Source organism: Triturus cristatus, chromosome 3_1 (assembly GCF_964204655.1).
Source record: "Triturus cristatus chromosome 3_1, aTriCri1.1, whole genome shotgun sequence".
NCBI classification, from domain to species: domain Eukaryota; kingdom Metazoa; phylum Chordata; class Amphibia; order Caudata; family Salamandridae; genus Triturus; species Triturus cristatus.
In genome coordinates, this window is record NC_140583.1 from 1,063,965,826 (window position 1) to 1,063,983,091 (window position 17,266).

A 17,266-nucleotide genomic window follows, 5' to 3' on the forward strand; every position below is an offset into this window, starting at 1 on the left:
TGTATCCTGACGACGTGTTTAAAAACACATGATGGCCTCTCTGCCAAACACAGTGCGGCTGCGGAGCTCTATGTGCAAAAGTGTCAGCGAGTCAAGAATTGACCGCCAGAGAAAGAAGAATAAAGGAATACATGTGTAAAGAAGGTGAGCCCTGAGATAATAATCCCCCCACAAACAAGAAACATTCACAAGAGTATTCAGACATAACTGTCTAACCCGCTTTCTAGCGATCAAAGGGAGACACCGTGGAGTACCTGGGATTCAGCCAACACAGGATCTACTATTAGACGTAGGTGGCAAGGTCCACCATTTCCAGGAGAATTTGGAAAGACCAGTAATGGAGATTGTGTGTCATGGTTATTGCATAGAATTCATGTCTCTTCCAGAGCACTCCAGGATCATACCTACACCACGGTCCCAGTCCAAGTTCAGAAGAAAACCCTAAAGGAAGGCATTCAACACTCCTAATGAAGAAGGCAATAATTACAGTACCGGAGTAGGAATTGGGAACAGGAGTGTATTCAATTGTGTTCATGGTGACGAAGGTGAATGGAGGTTTCTGGAGGATCAAAGATTTAGATCCTTGAACAAACTAGTAAAGAAAATAAATTGATTCCTTGCAAAGAATAAGTAATTTGAACCAAAAGAATAATTTTCTGGCAACCTTGGATTTGATGGATGCTTATTTACACATCTGAATGCCAGAATCCAGTCAGAAGTGTCTGAGGTTCTATGTTCAGAATCATCATTGGCAATTCAGTGTTCTCCCCTTTGGGCTGAAATTATCTCAGAGAGTCTTCATGAATGTGGCTGCTTCCGTGATTGCATATCTCCATCTTCAAGGAATTTCAGTATTTCTGTATGTGGATGACTGGCTCCTACAGACTCCATCCCCACAACAATTTGAAAATCTATACAGTTGTCCATACCTATGCTAGATCTGCCAAGAGTCAGTTGCATCCATCAAGGGATTTGGTCTTCATTGGGGCAAGGTTCTATACCCAGATGGGGAAAGTCTTCCTACCAATGGAAAGACCAAATCTTTTGCAAAATCAATTGAGAACTTGACTTGCAACAAAAAAAGCTAGCAACAGCCCTCAAATGGATGGAGGTTCAATAACATATGGCGGCATGGGGTTTACTTTCCAGTGGGCAAGACCACTGCTTTGGCATCTGCACAAGTATTTTGCTCTGTCTTCTCAGAAGGTGGACTACATGACTCCGGTTACAAGGCACCTCAGGGAGACACTTCAATGTTGGCGTAGTTTGGACAATTTATCAAAGGGAGTGCCTTTGCAAGTAGAACTACCACTGATTGTGATGACAGATGAAAGCGTGATAGGTTGGGGTGCAATGCTGGGGAACGTAACAGGGCAGGCAAAATGGACCTTGATGAGAGCAAGGGGATCTTCAAATTGGAGACAGCTTAATAGCAGAACTCTACTCCACTTTAAACACCATCTACTTCTCTCAAATGTGTTGATAAGGATGGACAACTGAGTAGCAGAAGCCTATATCACCCATCAGGGAAGCACACATTCACAATCCCTGAACAAGATTGCATATTCCTTAAGGCTCTGGGTGGTGCAACATCTTCTGTCAGTATCAGCAAATCACATATAGGGGCTGGACAATGTGGAAGCGGAAGCATGATGATTGCATTCTCTCAGGATTTCAGGCTGTCAATGTCAATATTTCGGTCAAATATGCATGATGTTGGGACTGTATTTAGGACCTTTTTGCGGCCAGGATACATACTCTCCTGACAAGAATCTGTCCCAGGTTTCCAAAGGAGCCTGGTAAGTGTATGCATTACATCTGAAAGGGCAGAAGAAGTTATTTTTTGCCTTCCCCCCATTCCCACTGATCCAGTGGCTCGTAGGGAAAATCAAGCAAGAGAGGACAGCATTATTGTGGTGGTGCCATGTTGGCCAATGAAACCTGGTTTCCAATACTCAAGCAGTTGGCTCTACAAGATCTATGGGTTATTCTTCACCTACTGTCTCCATTGAAGACCGTCAACCATATAGTTCTGCTTATACTTACCAATTCAAAGGTTTCAGTTATAAGATAGAGTTTACCTTCTCATTTGATAAAAATAACCCAATCTTCTATAAAACCATCTACTTTGAAGTCTTTCTCAAGTCATTAGGGTATGTTGAACTCTTAGGGTTCAGGACAAAATATATCTTTTAGTTCCTGTTCTGTGTCTGGCATCCTTCATTTCTTAGTAGACGCTTTTAACAAACATTTGGCGTTGTCCTATACAATCACAGTGTTTCACTATGAAACCTTTCTGTGCAGCTGATGCTGCTGTGAGTAAAGCTGAACCTTTGGTGCCCAGATTGTTTAAGACATTCACCATTGCACATCTGATTTGTCACTCAGCCGCAACACCCAGGGATCTTCCTCTGGTGTTGACAGCTTTACAATCTATTTTGTTTGAACCTTTGAAGACAACAGAGCTTCCATTTATTTACTATAAAGTTTGTTTCTTGGTGACAATTACTTCAGCACGAAAACTTGGTAAACTTTCCTTTCTTCATAGTCATTCTCATATCTGAGGTTTTTGGATAATGCTGTTATATTGAAAACTGAATTTTCTTTTTACCCTATCATTTCTGGTAACTTTCCTTTATCTAAATAAAACAATATTCCTGTTTTGTCCATCTCCTTCCTCAGAATAAGTGAAGTTACTAAGCCAATTAGATGTTAAACATGCTATATTTGTTTATCTTGACAGATGCAGCAGCTTTAGGAAGATAGATTCTCTTCTTGTGACTTTTGGTTTTTCTGACCAAGAAAAAAAGGCCAAGAAGGAAGAAGAACCTTGTTGGGGAGATGGCCGGTCTGGAGGGCTTTACCCATTGTGACTTGATAGTCATCTCTCTTTTGGGGGCTGTCTGGTCTGACGGCCATATATATGCACTCCTATCAGTAGCTTCAATTGACCTATGCTCTATTGTCCACACAGTTACATTAATATTTTCAGTTGCACATTCCCTGAGGGTGCACATCTCTCCAGACACGGAGCTCCACAAACACAGTCCCTAAGGGGTAAACTCCTGATAGGCACTCTGCTTAAAGGGGGATCTCTCAAATCTATCGCTTCCTGGTCATTAACTCCCTAGACAAATTTGCGCTGCTGCAAGTTCGATGGGAGGAGTGTGTGGGACCCTTAGAAAAGTAAGACTGGTGGGATGCCCCTTGCATTATAACCATCACAGCTAAATTAAGATTAGCACAAGTATATTACCTTCACCGCGCCTACCTTACCCCTAAACACCTATAATGGCTGGGTCTCTTCAACAGCCCCACGTTTCTGATGTTCCTCCGCTCGCAGACTTCTATCACGTGGTTTGGACATATCCTTTTATTTGCCAGTTACTGGGGTGTGGTGACTCGGACGCTTTCACAGGTGCTGGAATGGGAGGTGGAATTGTCCCCAAAGATTCTCCTACTGGGGATCTTCAAAGGGATGGGGGACATGAGAGCCAACCACACATTAATTAGAGTAGTCACAATGGTTGCAAAACAAGACATAGCATGGAAATAGAAAATGCCCAAACCATCCTCATTGGCCCACTGGTGTGCGCAACAAGAGAGGCTGGTCTATGAAACCAGAGGCTGCCCGAAAAAACACACTAAGATAAGGAGCTGAACTGGCACCCTAGCCACCAGGCATCAGTGACCAAAAACTAGGCTAATGCTTCAATTAGTTACTGATAATTTTCATTACCCCAATTCATTGTCCTCCTCATCCCAGTCCTTATTTAGGGCCTCATGTAGGTACCTCAATACCGGTCGGTAACGGCCGAAAATCGGTAAATATCCCGTTACCGACCGGTATTGAGGCACTTGAGATGTAGGTGGCTGATTTCTGGATTCGGTATTTACCGAATCGGAATTTTAAGAAATCGGTAAAATACCGATTCGGTAAATACCGAATCCAGAAATGCAATGTAGGGGGCACTCAAGTGAGTGCATTATTGGTGTCTGGATTCGTTATTTACCACCAACTACAAGTTGATGGTAAATGACGAATACCTTACAAAAAGCATTTTTGTGCTATTTGTAAAGTGCCATGTGGCAGACATACATGCCCTTAGGGCATGTATGTGCGCCACATGTGCACACATGCACGAATCAGGGGTGCAACAGGGTGTCAATGTGACACCCTGCCACCCATGATAATGCCTCCCCTATTACCGAATCGGTATTTGCTGAATCGGTAATAGTAACTGGCTTCCCATTCATTCCTATGGGCCTCCAGGCCCATAGGAATGAATGGGAAGGGATGCATTATTACCGATTCGGTAAATACCGATTCATAAATACCGATATTTACCGAATCGGTAATAATTACCGATTATTTACCTACATACTATTTACCGATTCATAAATACCGAATCGGTAAAATTCGGTATTTATGAATTGGTAAATAGTATGTTACCTACATGAGGCCCCTAGTGAGGTGTCTCCGCCAACAGTCAGAACATTTCCACGTCTTGGGATAAAATTCTATCTTTTTTCCCCTCTTTCTATCTCTATGGGAAGGTAGAAGAACCTCCCTCACCGCCGGTTCATAACATGCATTAAAATCTGAGGTGCCATACCGTAGGGAGGGATGTGGGCTGGGACAAGGAGTACTCTGAATGGGGAAATGAAGCTTGACAGTGAGTAATGGAAGCATTACCTCCTCATCTTGTCGTGCTCGTCCCAGTCCTTATGTACTGAGGATGTACCAAGCTTAAAAAAAGGACGTCCTGACAATCACTGATGCGGAAAATTCAATTATTAGTCTGGAAATTACTTCATTGCCATATACAAAATTATAAAAGCAAAATGACCATTGTCTGAGCTCAACAAATCAAACTTGTATTGTCTGATCAACATGTGATGAGAGGACCATGTGGCAGCCTTATATAACCCTATAAGAATGCCCCTCCTGCCTCAGCCTAGGTTACAGAAATTGCTTGAGTAGCACGACCTCGTGTAGATATAGTAGAAGATCTTCATGCATCACCTTTAGGCCTGTGAGATTGCCGGGCGAACACACCTTCTAAGTGACCTTCATACCTGTATTCGCAGTGCAATGAGAAACAAAAAGTGACTGAGACGGTCTAAAATTGTTTGTATGTGCCAAAGAAAGCAACAAAGCCCTTTTTACATCCAAGGAGGAAGGAACAGTGTTATCATTGAATAACTATCTTTTGAGAAAGGTTGAAAGAAGATGCCACCTTAGGAACAAATTTAGCAACCAATTTGAACCTTCCCTGTTTGGAATAAAACATAAATAAGGAAAAGAAATAACTAATGCAATCAACTCTCGCTGTCTTTGCACATAACCAACCCACAGTAGCTTCCTCTAGAGGTTCTCAATGAGATAATTGCAAACCTTAAACCTTTCAAAACCAGTGACAGGGTCTAAGTTGGAGCTGAAACAGCTCCACTGGCCTCTTCAAACAAAATCTTTTAACAGTCTTCCCACCGAGGGTACAACTTCTTTACAAACCTGTTCACCTTTAAGAGCTTCAATGAGCAGATAAGGTAGAGGGCACAAATCATTGCAGAAAAAGTCCCTAAGGCATTCTAGCACTTGAAGAATATCTAAAGAAAGGGTATCAAATTATTTCAGAACACATCATCTCTGAAAATACTTCAGATGCTTTTTGTATAACGACAAAGTTGAAGGTTTCCTTGACTCCTGAATATATTTTGCGACCTCTAGTGAACAACCAAGCGTCCCCTTTCAAGTGCCAAGCCGTCAATCTGAGCTGTCTCAGTTGAGACAGAGGCAGGGACAGGAACTGAAGAGGGGAAGTTTGGAGAAAGAGTTGAAGGAACTTCCCTTTGGAAAGAGCCATCAGAGAGAGGGAGCCACTGATAGCATGACCACCACGGTGCTACCAGAATTATTGATGTCTTCTCCTACTGTATTGTCCAAAGCATCTTTGGGAGGAGGGGAATCAGTTGGAAGGCATAAAGAATCCCTCCTGGCCATGGCACTGAGAGGGCATCGACTGTCCATGATTGCGGACAACACTCCTCTGCACAAAATACTGGTAACATCACATTCTGAGAAGATGTGAACAAGTCTATCCAATGGCCCCTGAATAGACTACAAATTGAATTGAATTCCCGAACAGATTGCAACTTAGACTGTTGGCCTTGAAATTGCTCTGACTTGGAATATGCAGTGCTTGAAAAGCCAATGAGTGTTTCTCCGACAAAGAAAATATTTATCTTGCCAAGGAATTCACACTGTTAAACAGGCTACTTGATTGTTGGTTCTGACAACCATATTGACGCTCTCCAAATGAGAAGAATAATATTGCAGCTCCATCCAGACCACAGCCAGTTCCCTCAAGTTGAAGGATTGGACACTCTCCTCCATGAGCCATCTCTCTTTTACTTCTTCATCTCCTAGAGTCACCCCCACCGGCCTCAAAGGCTGGCATCAGTAGTTATCAATAACAAAAGAGGAACAAACAGAGGAACTCCTTTTGTCAAATAGGTGTCCTAGATTCACCAAGTCAGTTCCTCCCTCATCTGAGTGGTGGCTGGTACAAGGGAATCAAAATCTTAAGAGCTTGTAGACCAGTGGAGAAGTAGGTGATTCACTACTGGCTTGAGATGATAATGTGCCCAGTGCATCACAGCAGTAGTTAGTGCTATCAGTCCTTGAATCCTCTGCCATGCTTGATGGTCATCATAGAACACCAACAGCCGAGAAACAGCTGAATAAAGTGTGGAGATTCTCACCTGAGGTAGAAACATGCATCTCAACAAGGTGTTGAATTGGGCTCCGATGAAGGTCTTGAACTGTGTTGGTGAAGGGAAGACTACTGAAAATTGATCCGAAATCCGAGGCTCTGCAAGGCATCCATGACCATATGTATGTCTGCTTGCGCCTTAGAAAAGGAAGAAGAAAACAACCAGTTGTCAAGATATGGAAATGTAGAACACCCTTTTAACTGAAGATGTGCAACAACTGGTGCTATTACCTCTGTAAAAACTCTTGGAGATGTTGGCAACCCAAATAGCAGATCTTGAAACTGAAAATGCTTCATCCCCACTGCAAAGCGTAGAAACTGCTGGCAGTCTTGATGAATGCGTATATGGAAATAAGCATCTTGCAAGACCCTAGTCACCAGAAAGTTGCCTTCCACTATCAACGGTATGATTAACTGAAGTGATATCATTCGAAAAGTCTCTATCAAGACATATTTGTATTAATTTTTAGAATCAGGATATGATGAAAAGTTCTTTCCGTTTTTGGTACAAGAAACAGGGTGGAGTTCTGATATTCTGGGACTGGTATAATCTCATCTTTTTCCAGTAAAGTCTAAACACCCATAAGCCTGGCTTGGTATTTGCATGGGCCTTTTGACAATGGGGTAGTAAGAAATCGACGTTGAAATTGATCAGGAAAGGAATAACATATCCCCTTTTGATAATGTTCAGTACCCAGATGTCCATTGTCCACTCTTTCCACTGCTGGAAAAAGAAACGTAATCTTGCCCCCGCCATAGTCATTTTTGTGACTATCCTGTAGAGTAACAGGTCACGTTTCATTGCAGAGCCCAGCCCCCCAACCATGGGTTCGGCCTTGAAAGGGACCTTCCCCTGCTGAAAATAGAGTCGGACGAAACAGGATCCAGAAACCAAAAGGATCTCAAAGCAAAAGGACAGATTATTATTATTAAACTTCACTCCCAGATCCCTCACTACAGTTGAAGGCTGGTGGAGGGGACGGGGCAGGGGGCACGCCTGCAGGCCACCAATTTTTTTAAGCCATTATCCTGAGAAGTTCCAAAAAGCAGAATGTGGGTCTTTTCAGAAATGCACTTAAGATTGCTCTGTTTCATCTAGTCTATAACCCTGAGAGGCAAGCTATAAAAGTACCCTGAGTGATAGCAAGGGTGTTATGATCAAAAAGATAATGTGGATATCTTCCGAATATGAGACAACCCTAATTGAAAAAGAGTTAATCACAACTGCTAGAAGTGCTATATAACCATTAAACAAGGTGTGGCTGAGTGAAGAGCCCCATGGCACCTCATAGTTTATTAGTTTGCTTCCTACTGGGCAAGGGGAATTTAGCACTGACTGAACTCTATCCTGAAGGAAGGCTGTATCCATCCTAATGTTGGCCCACAAATATCTATGGCAGACAGCCGTTGAAGAGGTATATTTTGAGAAACAGTATCAAACGCCGCCGATCAGAATTAGGGCAGCGTTCTGACTCTGGTGGAGTGCGATTTTAATGGAGTCCGACACTTCCAGGGCAATCTTAGTGCTATGTTGGGGTCTAAAGACTGACTGGGTTTGTGTAAGAGCTTGTGCTATGTTGCGTGAGAGTTACATATTAGTACGTTTCTCCAGCATTTTGGCAGCTGCTGGAGGGAGCAAAATTGGTCTTAAAGGAGATAAAATGGAAGAATCAGCTGACGGTTTCTTTAGAAGGGGTACGTACCATTCGGCTGCTTCCAAGGACAGGGGACCGAGGATTTATCTGAAGAAGTGCTAAATAACATACTAAAAACAGGGTTGATAACCTTAAGAGCAAGAACAAATGGGAGACAAGGATCTCCAGGGGATCTCACTTTGCAATTAGGAATGATCTGCACAGATCCATCTAGAGTGATAGATCTGAACTCGGATAGGGTGCAACCCACTTTCAAGGAAGATGTTACTAACACCTCCTCAATAATAACATCAATGCCAGTGGAACCAAGTTCAGCCTGAATTTTTTTAATTGTCTTTGAAAAAATCGAAAGTTTTTCGCTGAGCTCAGAAAATGGAAGAATTTCCAAATTGCATATTGCATATTTTAAGTTGTAAGAAAGACTTGACCATGTGGAAAATTTTGCACAACACATTCTTAGCCAAATACATTTTTGGAGTAAACAAATCAGACTGCATGGCTTTAATTCATTTATGATATCTATTCACAGCAGTTCTATACACTTCCTTGTCCTTCAAAGTATACTTGCAGCACTATTTTCTTTTGAGCTGTCTACAACTCCTTTTTTCTTTGACAAGGCCTGGACAGAACCAGGGAGCCAACAGACTGCATTTATTGGCTTTTGAGGTTTTGACTGGGGCATGGACATCCATGGCCAAATGAAGACACGTGTTGATTTTATCCACCTCCTCCTCAATATGACCTTATGAGCTCAAAGTGGTGTCAATGATAATTTTAGATAATTTTGTGAGAGTTAATTTTATTCCAATTACTAAATATTTTATTTATTTCAGGACTTTTCACCATAACCTTTGAGAAATGAATCCAACTGAAAAAGATAAAGTGCAAAATATGACTTGACAAGAGTTTGGCATCTCCTTAATACTTGAGAGCCTTTGCTGTAATGTTGTATAATTCAAAGACATTCTTCCACCATAGACCTTCTTATGGTTCTTAATTATTACAGCGAGGTTTTTACTATTTGTGCTTTTACCACACATTTTTTTCCACGTATGTTTTTATCACGTATATGCCTTTACAACGCATGCCTTTACCATGCATTTAAGGTCTCCCTCCACAAGTAAATGTTTTTATATATATATATATATAAATATATAAATATATATATATATATATATATTATAAACAATGCGTGGTAATGGCATGCTTTGTAAAAGCATATGCGTTCTAAAAAAATACGAGGTAAAAATGCATTGTAAACGCATGCAAAGTATTTCCCTGCGTTGGTCCATCATACAACCAATTATTTCTAACTTCATATACTCATTTAAGGAACGAAGAACATTTATTTATGTAACGTCCGTTACTTTAAATCTCCATATGCAAAGTGAACCATCTATCTAGTGGAAGAGACTGTGAGAGCATAGGTTTGAGTCTGGGAAAGAACTTAGGCTTTGAAGGTGAAAGACAGTCTAGGAGAAGAAGAGGTGTTCATCCTCTCTCTTCCTTCTCGGTCTCTATTTATCACTTGACTTTGGCTTTCTCTTCCTCTCACAAATACAGTTTTTGGTGGCGACCATGAAACCGAACTAACATTTAAAATATGAGATGTGAATGACTGATGGGTATACCTCTCCTCTGATGAAATAATGAGGTTCACAGAGCTGTTATAGGCACAAAGAGGCATAGGCACTCATTTGAGGTCTGTCTAGTTGTTGCTTCTCTGATGAGAGAGGTTTAGGGAGGTGTCTAGGTTCTCCATCTCAATATCCCCGGTACACCTCACGATTCATAGGTGTCCTCTTTGGTTCATACTTAGGAGAATTTAAACAACAAAGTCAAAGATCAACATGAGATGGAGAGGCTGGAGTAAGATGCAATATACATCAGTGGGAGAATATCATATTGAGCCAGGGATTTTTACATAAAATGAAATTGATCTGTAACTACACTATCATACTGTAGTGTTGCGTAAGCTGAATCTCTGGCTCAGCTCTATAAGGTTGTTTTTCACACCGACAGGTGACATGAGTGAACTTAGTTCAATGCTCCAACACTTGAATGTAAAAGACAGGTTTTTGTAGCCCTGCAGAAACACACCCACGACATAGCTGAAGTGGTGTCAATGCTTTTGGGTTACTAACAGTCTCTGAACAAGGATCTAGGGACACTGTGGTGATTAGAAACAAACCTTTTTTGTTCTCTTCAATATCACACATACTAACTGCAATAGGAAAAAGACACTTGAACTAAAATGGGTGCTTATTTTAATAGTTGCACCCTGTTGCTCAGCACATTTTAATTAACCACACAGAATACAATTAAAACAGAACAAGTGCAAGCTGCAAACAATGAGACTAAAATGAAAATTTCTACCATGGTTAAAATGCCATCTAACAAACTCATCACCCTAAAACCTACTTCTATGCGCTACACTAGGAGACCATGGATCAGCATACCTTTTACAACAAAACGTTGTAATTATCAGAAGTCAGGGAGGCCGTGCTCCCTCGGAAAGGCGAACATGCTTCGCATCAGCTCTTCCCAGGATTGGGTGCAATATTAGCTTTCAGTAGAAAGAGTGATACGGCAGCATCTCTTGTGTGATAATCTGGGGCAAAGTACCTGTCCTGACAAATGTTCAAGTGGCAGTCCTTTATACTATATCTTATCTAAGATGCTATTTCCAACATTACCTTCGAAATGTCTGATACAATTAATCAGCATTAAGATGCTAGTTTGAGATGTATTCTTTTACACAAATAAGGTAAAAATATGACAATTCACATTGCACTGTTTTCGCTTGTTTGACCTTGAAGTTGAGATAACAAGGCACTTGTTCCAGGCTGATGTAGCATCAGGTTGTGCCTTGTTGCCATCTATAGTTGAGTGACTTGACACTTTCACAGGTTCTTGGAAAGATATGAACAGATGGCAGACATGCTGATGATTCTGCAAATGAAAATGGAGCTGCAACCTACTTAAAATGGAGTCAGGCCTTATGATATTTACATCAGTAGAAAATGTGAAATACGTATAGGGTGGTAGAAGGGGGAAGCGTGTAAAAAAAAAACCTACCTTCTCGCCACGTCTCTCCTCTGTAGTCTCTTGCTCCGGCCTGGAACAGGAAGCACACCCAGGCTCCCCATAGCCAATCTCAACACTGCCATATATAATAGGAGACATATAAATTAAATATTTATATTTACATACTACGGGGTCTATTAGGATGGCGGTCGGAAAATCACTCCGACCGCCATGGTAGCGGGAAAACACCGCCCGCTAGGACTGCGGCATAACCGCCAATCCAATTAGTATGCTGCGTGTTCGAAATCCGACCGCGGCGGAACGATCGTGGCATTTAATATTGCGGCGGTTGCTGCTGCCAGCAGCACCGCTGAGGTGTCCAAGAAAGCATGTCCAGCATATCCCTTCGCTGCGTAGCAGGCACTGCACAGTGTCTGCCACCTGGTACAGGGACATGTAGGGGGGTACCATGGGTACCCCTCCAGTGCACCCACACTCCCAAACACATTGGGGGCCTGCAATGGGCCCCCGGAGCCATTTTCCGCATGCCTTTCCATGGCGGTTCCACGGCCGCGGAAAGGCTGGCTACCGCCGGCATCATAATCATGCCGGCGGAGCCTGACCCTGCACCGGCCCCATTTTAGCGGTCCAGCTCCGCCCGCCAGGCAAGCGTGCGGACTGCTACCGGCAGAAAAGTGGCGGGTGGAAAATCTCACCGCCGCGGTCGTCACCGCCATGCTAATGGGACTGGCGGATTTCTGGGTTGCGATCGCAGGCGGATGACTGCCGCGGGCCAGGCGGTTACCACCACCAGCCCGGTGGCGGCCATCCGACCGCCATCCTAATAGACCCCTATGTCTTTTCTGTGGTGTGTTTTCACTTACATTTGTGTTTCAAAATAGATTGATTCAACATTGTTAGGCAAAATGTTCATTTACAATATTTCATGCTTGATTAATTGTCATTTACACTAAGCAATTGTATTACCCAACAGAACACATTGTAGATTACACTACTTTTTCCCCTTGTTAAGCATGTGTTTGCGTAGGGATCACAATTTAAAGAGCCATTTGTAATCAGACCCCTAGTGAAACACTGTGTGCAGACTACAGCAGGATAGAAGCATACTCACACATATCATCAGCTAAACATTGCCAAATATATAACAATAGTATGGCTTGCCGAGAGTTCTAGAAAAAGAGGTGCAGGAACTCCATTTAAATCCATGCTAGACTTGATCTCATCCAGCACGGGTACTAATGTTGCTTCAGTGCTGCGACTAGGATTTTAATTTTATATAATAAATGTGGCACATCAAAAAGATAATAGAATTTCATCAATACATTGGACCTTTATTTATATCTACAAATATCATCCAGTATCTTCAATACACTGATCCTTCATATATATCTACAAATATCATCCAGCAGCATTGGCAACAAGCCTTCAACATATCCTTAAACATACATAGATATCATTGTCTCTATAATCAGACCTGTGAAGATTTCATAACATGATTTGTATTTCAAGGGAGTCGAACGTCTGCTGTATATATCAAATCAGATCCTCGCTTGGTCCTTATGAATCTGGAACTCTGAAGCAGTGAAACATGTCAATATTTTTATATGAGGCAATTTCCTTTTTTAATACAGAAAATCTCTTTGAGGTGCCGGCGGACTAAGAATTAAGTTTCTTAGAATGATAGCCAGGAACACAAATTATTGATCCGTGTTTTTGCAATATAGATTTCAAATATTCGTTTCACCGCACTAAATCTATGGATGAGCACAGACTAAGAAGCCATAGTCTAAGATGGCAACACCATTAAGCACTATTGAGGCAGAGTAGAATCACAAATAGGATCCTCTTAAGTGATGTAAACCTGTTTTATTTTAAGACGTTTTATACTGATGATAAATCCAGGAAGCTGTATTCATGTATCAGCCCTACTCCCTGGTGCTCCATCGAGACGTTTCCTCATTTCTTCATGTTTGTCTAGCTGTGACAATCTTATCATACATTCATTGTGTTTTTTAAGCATAGCATGAGCATGATATCAAGAGTAATAAATAATCATATTTTGATTACTCATCCTAATTTACTGGTTGTGAAAGTCCTTAAGTGAACATACTGTAGCTTACACCCCACCCCTCATTGCTTTCCATTGGTTGTCTTTATTCTAACAAATAGGTTTGTTTCTTATTCAATGGTTTGCCTTCCTATTCTTGTCTTTGTTCCTCCCCTGCAACATAGCCTCTTTTGTAACATTTTTTAGTGTTGTTTTAAACACATGGCATCATTTATCATTCTTTGTATACATTCAATATATTTCAAACAGCAATGAAGTAACATAGGCATCACAAATATTAAAAAACATAAGCTCACAGGTGACAGAAGTCTGCAAATATTGCATCCAAAGTACAAATATCTTTCCAAATGTAATTTTAAAACCTCAATTGGTGTATATAGTTTCATTGAATTTAGCGATGTAGTCCATTACACTTAACCAGAAAGTCAGTGGGGGGTACAATGTATGAGGACAAATACTGAGCAATATCTTGATTGGTTAGTAACAGTTCTCTAGAAGTCTGTGTATATCAGAATCCATCTATTTCATCCCTGGAGCATACCTTGTTTACAATCCTTTTTCTTGGCTGACTTGTATCCTTCAACTGTTAACATTTAAGAAACTACGGGGCATATTAACTAGGCGGCGATAAAAAATTATCGCCACTTTTGCGGCCGTTTTCAGCCGAAAAGCGGCGATAATTTTATCACCTTATCAGCAAAGACACGCTATTGCGTGTTTTGCTGATTTAACGTCCCTTACAACAACGCCCAGCTTTGCATCTCTAATGAGATGCAAAGTGGGCGTTCCGTGACAGAATATCATTCCGACCGCCATGGTAGCGGGAAAACACCGCCCGCTAGGACTGCGGCATAACCGCCAATCCAATTAGTATGCTGCGCGTTTGAAATCCGACCGCGGCGGAACGATCATGGCATTTAATATTGCGGCGGTTGCTGCTGCCAGCAGCACCGCTGAGGTGTCCAAAAAAGCATGTCCAGCATATCCCTTCACTGCGTAGCAGGCACTGCACAGTGCATGCCACCTGGTACAGGAACATGTAGGGGGGTACCATGGGTACCCCTCCAGTGCACCCACACTCCCAAACACATTGGGGGCCTGCAATGGGCCCCCGGAGCCATTTTCCGCATGCCTTTCCATGGCGGTTCCACGGCCGCGGAAAGGCTGGCTACCGCCGGCATCATAATCATGCCGGCGGAGCCTGACCCTGCACCGGCCCCATTTTAGCGGTCCAGCTCCGCCCGCCAGGCAAGCGTGCGGACTGCTACCGGCAGAAAAGTGGCGGGTGGAAAATCTCACCGTCGCGGTCGTCACCGCCATGCTAATGGGACTGGCGGTTTTCTGGGTTGCGATCGCAGGCGGATGACTGCCGCCGGCCAGGCGGTTACCACCACCAGCCCGGTGGCGGCCATCCGACCGCCATCCTAATAGACCCCTATGTCTTTTCTGTGGTGTGTTTTGACTTACATTTGTGTTTCAAAATAGATTGATTCAACATTGTTAGGCAAAATGTTCATTTACAATATTTCATGCTTGATTAATTGTCATTTACACTAAGCAATTGTATTACCCAACAGAACACATTGTAGATTACACTACTTTTTCCCCTTGTTAAGCATGTGTTTGCGTAGGGATCACAATTTAAAGAGCCATTTGTAATCAGACCCCTAGTGAAACACTGTGTGCAGACTACAGCAGGATAGAAGCATACTCACACATATCATCAGCTAAATATTGCTAAATATATAACAATAGTAAGGCCTTCCGAGAGTTCTAGAAAAAGAGGTGCAGGAACTCCATTTAAATCCATGCTAGACTTGATCTCATCCAGCACGGGTACTAATGTTGCTTCAGTGCTGCGACTAGGATTTTAATTTTATATAATAAATGTGGCACATCAAAAATATAATAGAATTTCATCAATACATTGAACCTTTATTTATATCTACAAATATCATCCAGTATCTTCAATACAATGATCCTTCATATATGTCTACAAATATCATCCAGAAGCATTGGCAACAAGCCTTCAACATATCCTTAAACATACATAGATATCATTGTCTCTATAATCAGACCTGTGAAGATTTCATAACATGATTTGTATTTCAAGGGAGTCGAACGTCTGCTGTATATATCAAATCAGATCCTCGCTTGGTCCTGATGAATCTGGAACTCTGAAGCAGTGAAACATGTCAATATTTTTATATGAGGCAATTTCCTTTTTTAATACAGAAAATCTCTTTGAGGTGCCGGCGGACTAAGAATTAAGTTTCTTAGAATGATAGCCAGGAACACAAATTATTGATCCATGTTTTTGCAATATAGATTTCAAATCTTCGTTTCACCGCACTAAATATATGGATGAGCCCAGACTAAGAAGCCATAGTCTAAGATGGCAACACCATTAAGCACTATTGAGGCAGAGTAGAACCACAAATAGGATCCTCTTAAGTGATGTAAACCTGTTTTATTTTAAGACGTTTTATACTGATGATAAATCCAGGAAGCTGTATTCATGTATCAGCCCTACTCCCTGGTGCTCCCTCGAGACGTTTCCTCATTTCTTCATGTTTGTCTAGCTGTGACAATCTTATCATACATTCATTGTGTTTTTTAAGCATAGCATGCGCATGATATCAAAAGTAATAAATAATCATATTTTGATTACTCATCCTAATTTACTGGTTGTGAAAGTCCTAAAGTGAACATACAGTAGCTTACACCCCACCCCTCATTGCTTTCCATTGGTTGTCTTTATTCTAACAAATAGGTTTGTTTCTTATTCAATGGTTTGCCTTCCTATTCTTGTCTTTGTTCCTCCCCTGCAACATAGCCTCTTTTGTAACATTTTTTGGTGTTGTTTTAAACACATGGCATCATTTATCATTCTTTGTATACATTCAATATATTTCAAACAGCAATGAAGTAACATAGGCATCACAAATATTAAAAAACATAAGCTCACAGGTGACAGAAGTCTGCAAATATTGCATCCAAAGTACAAATATCTTTCCAAATGTAATTTTAAAACCTCAATTGGTGTATATAGTTTCATTGAATTTAGCAATTTAGTCCATTACACTTAACCAGAAAGTCAGTGGGGGGTACAATGTATGAGGACAAATACTGAGCAATATCTTGATTGGTTAGTAACAGTTCTCTAGAAGTCTGTGTATATCAGAATCCATCTATTTCATTCCTGGAGCATACCTTGTTTACAATCCTTTTTCTTGGCTGACTTGTATCCTTCAACTGTTAACATTTAAGAAACTACGGGGCATATTAACAAGGCGGCGATAAAAAATTATCGCCACTTTTGTGGCCGTTTTCAGCCGAAAAGCGGCGATAATTTTATCGCCTTATCAGCAAAGACACGCTATTGCGTGTTTTGCTGATTTAACGTCCCTTACAACAACGCCCAGCTTTGCATCTCTAATGAGATGCAAAGTGGGCGTTCCATGACAGAATAACTGGACAAATGTCGCTAATCGACATTTCTCCAATTATCAAGCTGCACGCAAACAAGCAGAGCGATAAGAAAAGTAGCGCTAACCACAGTTATAGCTACTTTCCTTACCCCTGCTTGTGATCTGACTTAGCCATGTAATCCAATTGGATGTGGATTACATGGCTAAGACCACCCTGCCCTATCAGCAAGGTATCGCTGGTCGCAGTGTCATTATCGCTGGATTTCCAGCGATAATCACACTGTTTTC